Consider the following 15,974-nt stretch of genomic DNA (forward strand, 5'->3'; position numbering starts at 1 on the left):
TATACTTATCTCATCAGCCTGGTTTCCATATCTAACTTTAAGATCAAGGGAAAAATGGGCCTCCCCAGTGGCACAGCGGTTGAGCACTGGGTTGTGAAGCTGCCTGCAGCCTCTGCAGCACTGGTTTGATTCCCGGCTGCTCCCTGACCACCGGTGAGGATCCCACATGGCATGCAGACCTCTCCTGCTGCCTGCAGCCTCTGCAGCACTGGTTTGATTCCCGGCTGCTCCCTGACCACCGGTGAGGATCCCACATGGCATGCAGACCTCTCCTGCTGCCCGCTGCCCCCCTCAGCAGTGTACTTCGGTCCTTCTGCCTGCTCTGCTCCCTGCTCTGGCTCTGGTGAATTCTCTCACCCTCCTGCGCTTCTGACTGTACCCAGTGCTTATATAAATAAATCTTAAAAAAAAAAAAATCTAAAAAAAAAAAAAATCAAGGGAAAATTCCTTTTTCTGTAAGATTGCTGATTATTGTTTTAAGGAACTAAAAACATTTTATCAGAGGCAGGGCCAGAGATGGTTATAGCTTTTGGTTCCCAGAATGGTTAATACGTGACATATCAGTAGTTGTAACATTGACTATTTCCAAGTGCATTATTTGTGCTGCCATGGTTATTAGTTAGACCAGTCACAAAATTGTTATTGACTTATTCTTTAAAAAAAAAAAAAAGATTTATTTATATAAGCATTGGGTACAATCAGAAGTGTGGGAGGGTGAGAGAATTCACCAGAGCCAGACCAGGGAACAGAACAGGCAGACCGACGAAATACACTCCTGAGGGGAGCAGTGGGCATGGCAGGAGAGGTCTGCATGCCATGTGGGACCCTCACTGTTGGTAGGGGATCAACTGCTGTGCCACCAGGGGAAGCCCTATTGACTTATTCTTTAATGTATACTCTAACAGCTACCATACCAATTGTCACCTCCAGGGAAATCAGCCCTAAACAAACAGGAAGAATTTAGCAGGAGCTAGCTATGGCACTTCCTGGCTTATTAGGAATTTTCTTAAACTTGGAGCAGGGCTTGTGTCTGCCACTCAGCTGCTATCTTTAACTTTAAATTAAAAGAATTTCCTTCTCCATTTAGTCCTTGCCTCAAAAGACCACATATTCATATCAGAGACTTGGCCAAGGGATGTTTACAGCTTTTTGTTCCCAGAAGTTTTTTCACTTGTTAATGGAAGGCCGAATGTTGCCTTTTGGCAGAGAATTACTAATTTTATAAAAAATGTAATGTTTGTATCATTCAGTGCCATTTGCCATCAAATTGGTTATTCAGTAATTGATCAAGCAGCATTTGCAATTTTACTTTTAAATGCATATTTTAATAATGGTAGAAACTAGCCATAAACAAATGAGAAGAAACTAGCAGGAGTCAGCTAATGAGATTCCTGACTTTTCAGGAATCTGCCCCATGCCCAGACACTTGTCAGAGGACATGAGTAGCATGGCTCCCAGCATAGCCAAACCGGCCTGGGGACCTTTGACCCCTTGCTGAGGTGATAATAGCCATTTCACTGAGTTCTAAATGTGAATACAATTACCACAAAAAATGTCCACTAACAATCATTTTATTTTCCACTGCCCAGTAATCATTCTGTTAATGCTAAAAAACAGCTAAACAACAAAAACTTATATGACTAAAACCTAATTCCTTTGTAACTGCTAAATTACTAATTAATCAAAATTTATAAAATTCCTAAATCTTAAACATTAACAAACATAATTGTGGAACCAAGCTTAGCCGAGGTTTCGCCATTTTGTATATCCTCCACCTTGCTATGTTAGTCCTTGTACAGCCACATTCCGGAGATAGTTTCAGTAGTCACAACCCTCACTCCACTTGGTGACGAAAAAGCAGAACATACCAGTCGCCAATGAGGGCAGTCCTATCCATAAATGGGACAGCATCTCTAACCGTCCAATCAGTTTGAAACTGTAACTGCATGCGTCAAAATGCCTTTGTAGTAGCCAATGAGTAATTGCCAGCTTCTTTCAAAATTCGTGCCTGCTTGTGACCCTATTTAAGACCCCTGCTTCCTCTGTTTGGGGCTCTCACTATCTGCCACTGTGTAGGTAGGTGCCGTGAGCCCAGACTCAAGTCTGTAATAAACTCCCTCTTGTGTTTGCATCGGCTGTCTTTGGATTCTTGGAGGCTATGCTCTCCAAGTCTGCTGATCTTGGGCACAACAATAATCACCTTATATATTGGTAATTAAGTCCAATTACTGCTAAAATCAAAAAATGTCTTATTCCTATAACTAATCTATTCTAATTTAATAAAAGTAGTAAAAAAATTAAAAAACCCAAAGAATCCTGGTGCCACGTAAGAATCCTGGTGCCACCCTTATCTAACCACAAGCTTCAAAAGGAAAAAAAAAAGGGAAACTCCTTTTACTTTCTCAAGGCTATATTTTCACCTGTTACTTCCCTGATTATCTTGTCAACTAACTGCTGTTTCCAACTTTAACTGCTACCTCTAACTCAAAACTCCTCTCCAGATGGTCTCTGTCTTTAAAGACTACAATTCTACATCAAAGACTTGGCTGGGAATGTTTACAACCTTTAGTTCCCAAAAGATTTTAAGTGTAGCATATCACTTGTTACAATGAAACCAAATTCTGAATCACTGCCTTCAGGCAGAAGTTTATTCATCATTTGAGAATGTACTGTTTGCATCACGCAGTGCCACTGTTGTCCAATTAGTTATTTAGTATTTGGTCATATAGCATTTGCAGATTTACTTCTAAATGCATATTTTAACAATTGCCACATTCAATAGAAGCCACCCATAAACAAATGAGAAGAATCTAGCAGGAGTCAGCTAAGGAGATTCCTGACTTCAGGAATTTGCCCCATGCCTGGACCTTTGTGAGACGACATGAGTAGCATGGCCAGTGCCAGTTCATCTTCTGATTTATTCATTTCTATGATCAAATCTCTAATTTTCAAGAACTCTTATTCTGAGCACATGAAATTTCACAAAATATTTTCTTCTTTTTTTTTTAGTAGTAGAAAATAACCAAATTTATCTATATATGCATAAGGAATCTACATTTAAATGAGTGTCTGAAATCCCTGCAGGAAAGGGGGGTGTGTCTCCTGAGCTAAGGAGTGAGTAGGGCCTGGGACCTCCAGGAGAGCGAAGGGGATCCCATGGCAAGGACAGGGTGGCTCATATGATGAAGACCAGATGTTCTACAATTATGTTTGCCCTGACATATAGGTAGATTTCTCGGATACAAAACTAATTTCTAGTAATAACCCCATTTTGGGGTAAGACCACCAATTTTCATATTAGGTAGTTATAAAGTAGTAAACGTTTCTTTTTTTTTTTTTTTTTTTTTAATAAATTTTATTGTTATATTCCCCATACAATTGCAGCCCCCCCATTCTGACCCCAATCCCTCCCCTCCCGCCCCCCTAAAAGTGTCTCTGGTTCATAGTTTTTTGTTGATTTTGATTTTCACTATCTTATAGTTATTCATTTTCCTGGTCCCTTATTTAAGTTTTCTAGATTCCTGCTATGAGTGAGACCATCCGGTATTTTTCTTTTTCTTTTTGGCTTATTTCGCTGAGCATGATCCCTTCCAGCGCCATCCATGTTGCTGCAAATTGCATGTGTTTATCTTTTTTGAATGCTGAGTAATATTCCATGGTATATATGTACCACATCTTCTTGATCCAGTCATCTATTTTTGGGCATTTGGGTTGTTTCCAGAGCTTAGCTATTGTAAACAGTGCTGCTATAAACATAGGGGTGCAGGTGTTCTTTGGAATTGATGTTTCTGTGTCCTTTGGGTAAATACCTAGGAGTGGAATTGCTGGATCATATGGAAGCTCTATGTTTAGTAGGTCCAGAAATCTCCACACAGCTTTCCACAGTGGTTGGACCAGTTTGCACTCCCACCAACAGTGCAGAAGAGTTCCTTTTTCTCCACACCCTCGCCAACATTTGTTGTTGCTAGTTTTTTTAATATGTGCCATTCTCACTGGTGTAAGATGGTATCTCATGGTAGTTTTGATTTGCATTTCCCTGATGACAAGTGATGTTGAACATTTTTTCATATGCCTGTTGGCCATTTGCATTTCCTCTTCAGAGAAGTTTCTTTTTAGCTCTTCTGCCCATTTTTTGACTGGATTATTTTCTTTGTTGTTGTTGAGTCTCATCAGCTCTTTGCAGATTTTTGTGATCAGTCCTTTATCATTAGTGTTGGGTGCAAAAATGTTCTCCCAGTTGGTGGGGTTTCTCTTTGTTTTTGTTATTGTCTCTTTTGCTGTGCAAAAGCTCTTCAATTTGATGTAGTCCCAGCTGTTTATCTTTGCCTTCACTATCACTGCTTTGGGTGATGTGTCTGTAAAGATGTCTTTGATGTGCAAATCACGTAGTGTTTCGCCTATATTTCCTTCTATATATTTTATGGTTTCAGGTCTTATGTCTAGTTCTTTAATCCATTTTGAGTTGATTTTTGTGTATGGTGTGAGGTGGTCGTCAAGCTTCATTCTTTTGCATGTAGCGACCCAGTTTTCCCAGCACCATTTATTGAACAAACTTTCTTTGCTCCAATGCATATTCTTTGCTCCTTTGTCAAAGATTAGTTGACCATAAATCTGTGGGTTTATTTCTGGATTTTCTATTCGATTCCATTGGTCTGTATGTCTGTTCTTGTTCCAATACCATGCAGTTTTGATGATTATGGCTTTGTAGTATAGTTTGAAGTCTGGGAGTGTGATGCCTCCATTCCCTTCTTTTTTTTTCAGGAGAGCTTTGGCTATTCGGGGTTTTTTGTGATTCCATATGAATTTCATCAATAATTGTTCTATTTCTTTGAAGAATGACATTGAAATTTTGATTGGAATAGCATTGAATCTGTATATTGCTTTTGGAAGGATGGCCATTTTAATAATGTTTATTCTTCCAATCCATGAGCAGGGGATGTCTCTCCATTTCTTTGTGTCTTCTTCTATTTCTTTTAACAGTGTTTTATAGTTTTCTTTGTATAGGTCCTTTACCTCTTTTGTTAGATTTATTCCCAAATATTTGATTTTTTTTGTTTCAATAACAAAAGGGATGGTCTTTTTGATTTCTTCTTCTTCAGATTTATTGTTTGTGTATAGGAAGGCTACTGACTTTTGCGTGTTGATTTTGTATCCTGCCACTTTACTGAACTGATTGATGAGTTGAATTAGCTTTTCTGTGGAGTTTTTGGGGTTCTCTATATATAATATCATATCGTCTGCAAATAGTGATAGTTTGACTTCTTCTTTTCCTATTTGGATTCCTTGGATGTCTTTCTCTTGTCTTATTGCCCTGGCTAGGACTTCCAGTATTATATTGAAAAGCAATGGTGAGAGTGGACATCCTTGTCTTGTTCCAGATCTTAATGGAATTGCTTTCAGCTTTTCACCATTGAGAATGATACTGGCTGTTGGCTTGTCATAGATGGCTTTTATGATGTTGAGGTATGTTCCTTGTATCCCAAGAATTTCAAGGGCTTTTATCATGAATGGGTGTTGCACTTTGTCAAAAGCTTTCTCAGCATCTATTGATATTATCATATGGTTTTTATATTTCTTTTTGTTGATGTGTTGGATAACGTTGATTGATTTTCGGATGTTAAACCATCCTTGTGCCCCTGGAATGAATCCAACTTGGTCGTGGTGAATTATCTTATGGATACATTGTTGGATTCTGATAGCTAAAATTTTATTGAGGATTTTTGCATCAGTGTTCATTAGGGAGATTGGCCTGTAGTTTTCCTTTTTTGTGTTGTCCTTGTTCGGTTTTGGTATTAGTGTAATGTTGGCTTCATAAAACGTGTTTGGTATTGTCCCTTCCTTCTCAATTTTTTGGAAGAGTTTGTGAAGGATAGGCACTAATTCGTCTCTGAATGTTTGGTAGAATTCATTTGTAAATCCATTAGGTCCTGGGCTTTTGTTTTTGGGGAGGTTTTTTATTACCATTTCAATTTCGCTAATTGTAATTGGTCTGTTTAGGTGTTCTATTTCTTCTTTATCTAGCTTTGGGTGATTGTAGAGTTGTAGGAATTTGTCCATCTCCTCTAGATTGTTGAACTTGTTTCCATATAACTGTTCATAGTAGTTACTGATTATTCTTTTGATTTCTGCTGTGTCCGTTGTGATTTCTCCTCTTTCATTGATGATCCTGTTTATTTGTGCTTTCTCCCTTTTTTCCTTTGTGAGCCTGGCTAGGGGTTTGTCTATTTTATTGATTTTTTCAAAGAACCAGCTCTTGGTTTCATTGATCTTTTGGATTGTTTTTTTAGTTTCAATTTCATTTATTTCTGCTTTGGTTTTTATTATTTCTTTTCTTCTACTGGTTTTGGGGTTTTTTTGTTGTTCTTTTTCTAGATCTTTGAGCTTCGAGATTAGGTTGTTTCTTTGCGTTCTTTCTTGTTTCTTGATGTGAGCTTCTATTGCTATATATTTTCCTCTTATTACTGCTTTTGCTGCATCCCATACATTTAGGATATTGGTGTCCCCCTTGTCGTTCAATTCAAAAAATTTTTTAATTTCATCTTTGATCTCCTCATTAGTCCAATGGTCTTCCAGTAGTGTGGTTTTTAATCTCCATGAGGTAGGAAAGTTCCTTGCCTTCTTTTTATGGTTTATTTCTAGTTTGATGCCTTCATGGTCAGAAAAGATGGTTGATATGATTTCAATCTTGGTGTATCTGTTGATGTTTGTCTTGTGCCCCAGTATGTGATCGATCCTGGAGAATGATCCGTGTGCGCTTGAGAAAAATGTGTACTCCGTTTTTTTGGGGTTTAGTGTTCTATAGATGTCTGTTAAGCCCAATTGCTCTAGGTCCTTATTTAGAGCTTTAGTTTCTTTACTTATTTTTTGTCTTGTTGATCTATCCATTGTTGATAGTGGTGTGTTGAAGTCTCCCACTACGTATGTGTTTTCTCTGATGTCTGTTTTCAGAGAGGACAACAGTTGTCTAATATATTTTGGTGCTCCTTCGTTTGGTGAGTATATGTTAATGAGTGTTATTTCTTCTTGAAGTATTGTCCCCTTGATCATAATGTAGTGACCATTGGGGTCTCTTTTTATCTTTTTGAGTTTGAAATCTGTTTTATCTGATATAAGTATAGCTGTTCCTGCTTTCTTTTTTAGTCCATTTGCTTGTAGGATTGTTTTCCATCCTTTAACTTTGAGCCTATTTTTATCTTTTGTAGCTAAATGTGTTTCCTGGAGACAGCAAAAGGTTGGGTTTTGTTTCTTAATCCAGGCTGCAACTCTGTGTCTTTTTATTGAAGAGTTTAGTCCATTTACATTTAGAGTTATTATTGATATGTTAACATCTGTATTTGCCATTGTGTTTGTCTTTCCTTTGATTTTATTTATTTATTCTTTTAATAACTTTTTTTTTTTTTGGCCTTCTTTCATTGTTATTCGTCCCTCTGAGGTTCTGGCTTTAGGACTCCTTGTAGTATTTTTTGGAGTGGGGGTTTATTTGCAATGAAATTCCGAAGTTTCTGTTTGTCTGGGAAGGTCCATATTCTTTCTTCAAAGAGGAAGGAGAGCTTTGCGGGATAGAGTATTCTTGGTTGGCATCTGTTTTCTTGGAGTCTGTTGACTATGTCCCTCCACTCTCTCCTTGCCCGTAGTGTTTCTTCGGAGAAGTCTGATGTCAGCCTGATTGGTTTTCCTTTGAATGTTATCTGTTTCTTCCCTCTTGCCAGCTTCATTATTTTTTCCTTGTCCTGGATTCTTGGGAGCTTTACTATTATGTGTCTTGCTGTATTTTTCCTTTCGTCGTGGAAGTTTGGTGTTCTTCTTGCTTCTTGTATATCAATTTTCAGGTCCTTCTTCACATTTGGGAAGTTCTCTTCAATTATCTCTTTGAATATTTTCTCTGTTCCTACATCTCTCTCCTCTCCTTCTGGTATTCCTATAACTCTTATATTTCCTTTCCTCATGGAGTCAGATAGTTCCCGAAGTCTTTCTTCGTTCTTTTTCCTTCGTACTTCTCTTTCCTTTTCTGTTTTGGTTCTTTTTATTTCTGTGTCTTCAAGATTACTTATTCGTTCTTCCATTTCATCTATTCTGCTTTCATTGCTTTTCCCGGAATTCTTTAGTTCTTCCATTAATTCTTTGATCTCCTGCATTTCTTTTACTTCCCTCTTTAGGGACTCAATTTCTTTCTTCTGACCGTTGTTTTCCCTCTCTAGGGACTCAATTGCGTTCTTCTGATCGTTGATTATTTTTCCCTTATCATTGTTTTCCTTTATGACTTCTGTTAGTTTTTTAATCACGGCAATTTTAAATTCTCTTTCTGGAAGGCTCAGAAATTCTTCCAAGTTATTGTCTTTGCAATCTGGGGGCTGGCTTTCTTTTTGTGGTGTGCTTTTTCTCTGGAGAGTTGCTAGGTTGCGTGTGGTTCTTCTCCTCCCTACTGTCTGTTTTCTAATTTGCCGTATGCGTTGGGACACTGTGTTGTTGGGACTGGCCGGCATCTTGGGTGGGCTTCTCTGTTCCCCTCTGGTTCTTCCAGGAGTCATCTGTCAGTTTCAAGCAGTCTTTACTGGAGAAAGGTCCCTGTTCTAAAATGCCGATGTAGGGACACACTCCCCTGTGCGCCTGGTCTGCCCCGGCGGTGGGTTCCTGCTCCCCTCTGGGCTTGGACTGCAGGCCAGAGGGGGTCTGGCGTGGGCGAACTTCCCCCGCTCACCTCTGGCTCCTGAGGAAGCCTTCTGCAGGTAGTCTTTACTGAAGAAATGTCCCTGTTCTAAAATTGTGATGTGGGACACACTCCCTGCGTTTCTGGTCTCAGGCACACTCTTCTGCGCACCTGGTCTGCCCCGGCTGTGGGTGCTCGCTCTCCCTGTGGGCTCAGACTACTTGTTCGGAAGGGGCCCGGTGTGGGCTAACTCCCCAGCTGGCCACTAGCTCCTTCAGTAGCCTGTGCTGGGGTCAAGTCGCTAGGTGGCGCCAGAGATCTCTCCTAGAGCCCTTGGGGAGCTGATTTTCCACCCCGTGGGACAGGGAGCAGAGCGGGGATGGTAGGGTACACCTCAACGGCTTTGGGGTGCTGTGTCTGCCTTGTGCCCCACCGTCGTGGGGAACCCACGCCCCTAATTTCGTGCCCCGGGTCTCAGATCCAAAGCCCTCAGTTCCAGGACGCGGGCTGTAGCCCAGATCAGTGGCGCGGGAATGGCGCCTTTTGAATCCTGCTCCCCTGCCTGGGCGCCTTGTTCCTGCTCACTCAGGATGTGCCTCCGCAGTCTCCCCCTAATTTCGTGCCCCGGGTCTCAGTTCCAAAGCCCTCAGTTCCAGGACGCGGGCTGTAGCCCAGATCAGTGGCGCGGGAATAGTAAACGTTTCTTAACATGAACCCCTGATAAAGCTCAGATGGAAATAATTCACATGCCAAAGTGGCCTGTCTTGGGGACACCTTTCTGAACATCTTGGGGATGCCTGTACTTCAGAGCATAATAAATGAGGGGAAGAGCAGGCGAGCATGAGGATGGGGCCAGGAAGGACCAGGAGGTAGATTAAGCTACAGGCCTCCTCAATTTGGCTGAGTCCTGGGGCAGGTCGTGGTGGGATGCTGAGGGAAGAGCAGACAGGCTGGTTCTATGGGACCAGAAAACATGTGTCGGGGCGAAAGTGACAGATGTGGGAAGAGATAAAATCTGTTTTCCTTATACTTAATTTGTTTTTAATAATTTTTTTTTTTACATCTCTTCATACCATTGATAATAGTGGTCCAACCTGTTAGCACTCCTGCTTCTCTGCTTTCACAATAAATACGCTCCTCTCTCCCAGCACAGGGCTTAGGTGGGGTTTACACGTGTCCTTGTTACCTTTACTCAGTGACCATCTCTCATGACAGTGCAAGCTCCACATCTCCTGGGTCCTCTCTCTACTCCCCATTGTATCTGCAGGGGAGGCAGCTTGGGAAGGCAGGAGCCAGCCAGAGAGAGAGATGCTGGGAAGTGAAGAGGAGGCAAAGGCAGAGAACACTTGAGAGATGCTCCCTGGTTCACTGAGAAAACCTTTTCTCAAAGTGTGGTCTGTGGAGCCCTTGAAGTCACCCAGAACCTTTCATGGGATCCATGACATAAAACTGTTTTCAAAACATCACTTAGACGCCATTTGTCTTATCACTCTTTTGGTATTTGCTGAGGTAAAATTTAGTAAGAGTGGCACTTATAATACCACTGCAGAAGTAGTAATTCTTCATCAGCACTTACCTTCAGAAATAAAAATGAAAGCCAGTTTTACTTGAAAATGTACTGGAAAAAGTATTAAAAGTTATCTTCATTATTACATCATCCTCAACTACACATTTTAAAATATGTGGTGTGCTGGGCTGGAAGGACACACAGAGCACTTGTGTGGCTTTCCCAAGCACTGTGTGCTGAGCAAAATATTTGTATGAGATGAATTAGAATCTTTTTGTTTGTGAGCAATACCAATCTTACCTGAAGGGATGAATGACAAAAACTAAGGTGATATAAATTGGATTGATTAGCAGACACTTTCCTCAAAATGAATGAATGTTTCTTTTTATTTTATTTTATTTTTTTTAAAGAGGCATGTATTTTTTATTTGTTTGTTTGTTTGTTTTGTTTATACAAGCACTGGGTACAGTCAGAAGCGCGGGAGGGTGAGAGAATTCACCAGAGCCAGAGCGGGGAGCAGAGCAGGCAGAAGGGCTGAAGTACACTGCTGAGGGGAGCAGCGGGCAGCAGAAGAGGTCTGCGCACCATGTGGGACCCTCCTCCTGTGGCCAGGGACTAGCCGGGGATCGAACCGGCACCGCAGAGGCCGCAGGGAGCTTCACAACCCAGCACTCAACCGCTGCGCCACCGGGGAGGCCTGAATGAATGTTTCTTGAAGAAAATCAACAATTGGCAAATGACAGTAATTTTGTGTGATAGATACAATATAAGCTCTCAGAGAAATCCAGAATTATGAAAAATTGAGTGCATCACTACTTGTCAATTTACAGTACGAGTTTTTCTTTTGAAATTTGGAATTAAAAAATAAAACATTTTTTGATAATTTGACTTTAGTTTAATCAGCACTAAAGATTTATGTAACTTAGTGAAACAATGCATCACCTTAAAAAAAAAAAAGCCATACCAGAGGACTATGGAAATGTAAGAGAATGTAAGGAAATATTCCGTGATGTTATTTCAGGTTTCACTCTCAAAATAACCTTTGAGAAACTACCACCTGTACAGTTTTAATTTAGTATCAATATTCACAATTATCTGAAAATACTTCTATTTTCTTCATTCCTCCAGGCTGCTGCCTCTCCCAGCCCAAATCCACTCCCTCCTAAGGTGGGGAAGGGAATTTGGAGCCTCCCCTGTCTGTGGATGTCACACTGTCACAGCATCATGTCTCCCTCTCACAGGCTCTGTGGGGTGGTGCAGCCTTGATGACCCCACACTCACCCCATTCTCTCTCCCCATTTCCTGGGGGGTGTCCAGGGAAGATAATAGTATCATGGCTGCACCAGTTACAAAGTCTCCAATGACCCTGCTGAACTCATTCTCCCCAGGACCCTGGATGGAGTGTGGTGCCCCTCCCCCTCCTGCTGCTGCTCTGGGGGCCCCTGGCCCTAATGGAGACCCCGGAGGGTGAGTGCGTGTCCAGCTGGACACTGTTGTTCCAGGAGGGAGGAGCCATGAGCCCACTGCAGGTGCAGGACCCCAGGAAAGGCTCATCTCCTCCCCAACCTCTTGTACCCCTTCAAGCCCCTTGTGTTCTGGCTCCTTCTGTCCCTCCCGCCTCCCCTAAGTGCTCTGGCCCCCCTGAGTCTGGGCCGGTCCCCTGCCGCAGGTTCCAACTCCCTGAGGATTTTCCACACCGCGATGTCCCGGCCCGGCCTCGGGGAGCCCCACTACCTGGCCGTGGGCTATGTGGACGACACGCAGTTCGGGCGGTTCGACAGCGACTCTCCAGGCCAGAGTGTGGAGCTGTGGGCGCCCTGGGCGGGGCAGGTGGGGCAGGAGGACCTGGACGAGGAGACTCAGAGGCAAAGATACAACGCACAGTGGTTCGAAACTCTCCTGAGGGACCTGCGCGGCCGCTACAACCAGAGCGAGGACGGTGAGCTTCGCGGAGCGGGGCCAGGGTCAGGTCACACCCCCATTCCCACCATAAGGCCGGGGTGTCCCGAGTCTCAGGGTCCACTGACCCCTCGAGGCTGGTGGATCTGCCAGGCCCCTCCCCCGGGAAGAGACTCTCCTGTCTGCCCTTTCATTTTCAGTTTAGGGTTATTCAGGGTGAGAGGGCGGGGTGACTTCATGGTGACCTCTGCGCTGACCACTGCGGGTGGGGTCTCAGGGTCTCACACTCTCCAGAAAATGTGTGGCTGTGAAGTGGGGCCCCACGGGAACCTCCTCGGCGGGTATGAGAAGTTCGCCTACGACGGCGCGGATTTCATCTCCCTGAGCGAGGACCTGCGCTCCTGGACCCCCGCGGACTCGGGGGCTCAGATCACCCAGCGCGCGTGGGAGGCGGCGGGCAGGGCCAAGCAAGTCAGGGACAGTGTGCAGAGCAGGTGCTTCCCATGGCTCCTCAGACTCCTGGAGATGGGGAAGGAGGTGCTGCAGCGCACAGGTAACAGGGGCCACAAGGCCTCAGACCCCACTCCCTCCTAGAGCACTACAGAGAAAATGGAATAATAGGCAGAACAGCAGCTGCTTTCTGGGCAGAGAGGGAGAGTCCCCCTGGGTGTCATGTTCTGTGCTAGAGAGAGACTCGCCCAGAAGACACCACTTTTCTGGATGGTTAAGGAATCCAGTCTCTCCTGAGGGAGGGGAGGCCATCCTGAAATAACTCTCCCTGGATCCTTTTGACCCAGCAGCCATCCTGGGAACCATGAGTGTTTCTTTCAAGGCCTTGTTTTTGATCTAAGAACATTTTTGGGTCTGACTTCTGCCTTTCTGTGTCATTCACCCTCCAACCAGGTCAGGAGCAAAAGTCTGTGTTCTCCTTAGAGACCTGTATGTTCCTACCCTGGGCTCTCACCTGTTTATCCCAGATTCCCCAGACCAAGCTGGTTTCTGGGTTTTGTGCTTCTTCCCTCCAAACCAATTGTCATGTTCCTTCTGAGGAGGGTGGTCAGTGAGGCTACTTTAGTGTCCAGGAAAGAAAAGCCCAAAATGTGAGTTTTTTGACCCTTCCCAGATCCCCCAAAGGCACAAGTGACCCTCCATCTCACCTCTGACCATGAGGTCACCCTGAAGTGCTGGGCCCTGGGCTTCTACCCTGCGGACATCACCCTCTCCTGGCAGCGAGATGGGGAGAACCTGACTCAAGACACAGAGCTGGTGGAGACCAGGCCTGGGGGTGATGGAAACTTCCAGAAGTGGGCAGCTGTGGTGGTGCCTCCTGGAGAGGAGCAGAGATACACATGCCATGTGCAGCATGAGGGGTTGGAGGAGCTCCAAGTCCTGAGATGGGGTGAGGAGGGGGTCATGGGCACTCAGCTTCTGTTCAGAGGAATCAGGAGCCCTTCTGGAGAACTTCAGAGGGGCAGGATGAGGCCTGGGGCTCAGCCTCCTCTTCCCTTCCCTCCCAGTGCCCCCTCCTCAGTCCTTCAACCCCAACGTGGCCATCATTGCTGGCCCAGTCCTTGGAGCTGTGCTCACTGGAGCTGCGGTGGCTGCAGCTGTGATGTGGAGGAAGAAGCACTCAGGTAGGGAAGGGAGTGGGGGAATCTTGTCCACTGGGGACTTTCATGTCCCAGGGAGAACTTGCCCTGCCTGGTTAATGGGAAGTACCATCCACACACGTGTGTTGCCCAGAGGGCATTTGGCCAAGTTGCCCCCTCACCTCCTTTCTTCATTTTTCCCAGTCCTGACCTGGGTCTTTATTCACAGTGGTCTAGGATTAGAAGATTCCTTTAGAACTTCTGACCTGACTGCTCCCTGGTCTCACATGATGCTTCTTCCCACAGGTGAAGAAGGAAGAAGCTACACTCTGGCTCCAGGTAAGTGTGGATCAGGGGTTTGATCCCTGAGCCCCTGGGGACAGTGTAGATGAAGCCCATGGGGTAGTCACTCTCATCAATCCCTCCTGTGGTCTCATCTCTGACCAAGTTTTGTTGTGTTCTCGCCCAGGCAGCCACAGTCCCAGCACTTTTAAGTGTATCTCATAGGTGAGACCCTGGAAGACTGCAGTGGGGCTGGGGGTTGAGGCAGAGATTCTGGGACTAGGTGATGGGGATGCTTTCAGGAGGACATCTTGAGAATGCAGTGGACCATTGATAATGTTAACACTCAGGTAGTTCACCTGAATTTCTTCATGATTATTTTCTTTCAAAGTGTGAGACAGGCTGTGTTGGCCTGAGTGTTACAGGATTTCTTTTTGCCCACATTTTCTGGCTTTATGTTCCCATAGTTTAAACCACATCACACCTGCAAGAATGGCCCATAACCAAAAGACCAGAAACTCAAGTGCTGGCAAGGATGTGGAAAAAAGGGGACAGTCCTGCATTGTGTTTGGATATAGACTGAGCCAGCCCTTATGGAAACAGTATTGAGGTTTCTTAAAAGAGTGAATGTGGGCCTCCCGGGTGGCGCAGTGGCTCAGCGCTGGGTTGCGAAGCTGCCCCCAGCCTCTGACCACCGGTTCGATCCCTGGCTGCTCCCTGGCTACCGGAAGAGGGTCCCGCATGGCGCGCAGACCTCTCCTGCCACCCGCTGCTCCCCTCAGCAGTGTACTTCATCACTCTGCCTGCTCTGCTCCCCGCTCTGGCTCTGGTGAATTCTCTCACCCTCCCGCGCTTCTGACTGTACCCAGTGCTTGTATGAATAAATAAATATTTTTTTTTAAAAAAGATACAATTACCATTCATTTATAAAAAAAAAAAAAAGAGTGAATGTGTTTCTGCCATTGGACCCAGCAATTCTACACTGAGGAACTCCTCACAGAGGATAAATTCTCTCCTGGGAAGAGACCTGCACTCCCGTCACCACTGCAGCACTATTTACAGTAGCCAAGCTATGGGAACAACCTAAATGCCCCAGACAGGTAACAAATAAAGAAGAAGCTGGGATTACATGTATACATGTATGTGCATGTACAGGTGATGTATGTCCCTGTGTAATGAAGTAGCATCCACGGTCAGAAAACATAACTCATGCCACTGTGGCAACATGGATGGAAGAGGGAAAAGTCAAAAGGAAAAAGAGAAATACTTATATCTGAATGTAGAGAAAGCAAACAAAGGGCCAGATTAAGCCAAACTTGAAAACTAACCCTTGACCCCCATCAGGCTGCGCCTATAGCTGACCAGGGCTGCAGACCAGCCCAGGCTTCCTGGCCCAGCAGCGCTGGATGGTGGACAGACCCTCTCTAGTTTGACATCAAACTCATTTGATGACAAAGCCTGACTGCTGCTGACTGAGTGCCCCATTTTGTCTTGTTGCACCTGCACCAACACTGGGTCCCCAGCCTCTGCCGTTTGCTGGGTCTGAGATGGATCTTGTACTTGATGCTGCAGATTATGACTTTTTTTATAACACTTATATATCCCCCACATGGCCAGAAGCTGATATCTTCCAACAAAATGTTATTCTCCTGATAGTAAGAAATTTTGATGCTTTTATCCTTTATTTTTCCTTTGCAACACTGAGTTATTATTTATCTATAATTCCCTAATGAAACATCCACAAATTTTTTAAGTTTTTTTTTTTTAATTTTTGTTTAGAATAACTGGGGTGAAGGCCAGTGGTGTAGGGCAGAGGCATGAGAGGATTCTCCAGAGACAGAGTGGGGAGCAGAATAGGCAGATATACTGAAATGCATTGCTAATGGGAGTAGTGGGCAAGATGAGGAGGTCTGCTGCACCATGTGGGTCAGCTCCCTGGCCTGGGACCCACTCAGGCTGTTGCAGTGGACCTTCTCAGTGGTAGTGCTATAGTTAACCCTTAGGCAACCAGAGAAGCCCAACACCCACAATTTTTAAAGAATCAAATCTC

At 44.3% G+C, this 15,974-nt stretch overlaps 1 protein-coding gene and 1 pseudogene across 2 annotated transcripts in view; both read left to right on the forward strand.

Annotated features, from left to right (window-relative positions):
- The window catches only part of LOC311167897 (popy Class I histocompatibility antigen, A-1 alpha chain-like), a gene marked incomplete at both ends in the record, with an annotated part of 193,204 nt that overhangs the window by 123,810 nt on the left and 53,420 nt on the right, over positions 1 to 15,974 (forward strand). The window lies entirely within an intron of this gene.
- The window catches only part of LOC311167649 (class I histocompatibility antigen, Gogo-C*0203 alpha chain-like), a 158,768-nt pseudogene that overhangs the window by 90,731 nt on the left and 52,063 nt on the right, over positions 1 to 15,974 (forward strand). Inside the window, exons 2-4 of the transcript in view lie at positions 13,177 to 13,452; positions 13,571 to 13,632; positions 13,949 to 13,981. The product of the transcript in view is annotated as a class I histocompatibility antigen, Gogo-C*0203 alpha chain-like (transcript). The remainder of the gene's footprint in view (positions 1 to 13,176; positions 13,453 to 13,570; positions 13,633 to 13,948; positions 13,982 to 15,974) is intronic.

Source organism: Talpa europaea, assembly GCF_964194135.1.
Source record: "Talpa europaea genome assembly, chromosome: 2".
Lineage (NCBI taxonomy): Eukaryota > Metazoa > Chordata > Mammalia > Eulipotyphla > Talpidae > Talpa > Talpa europaea.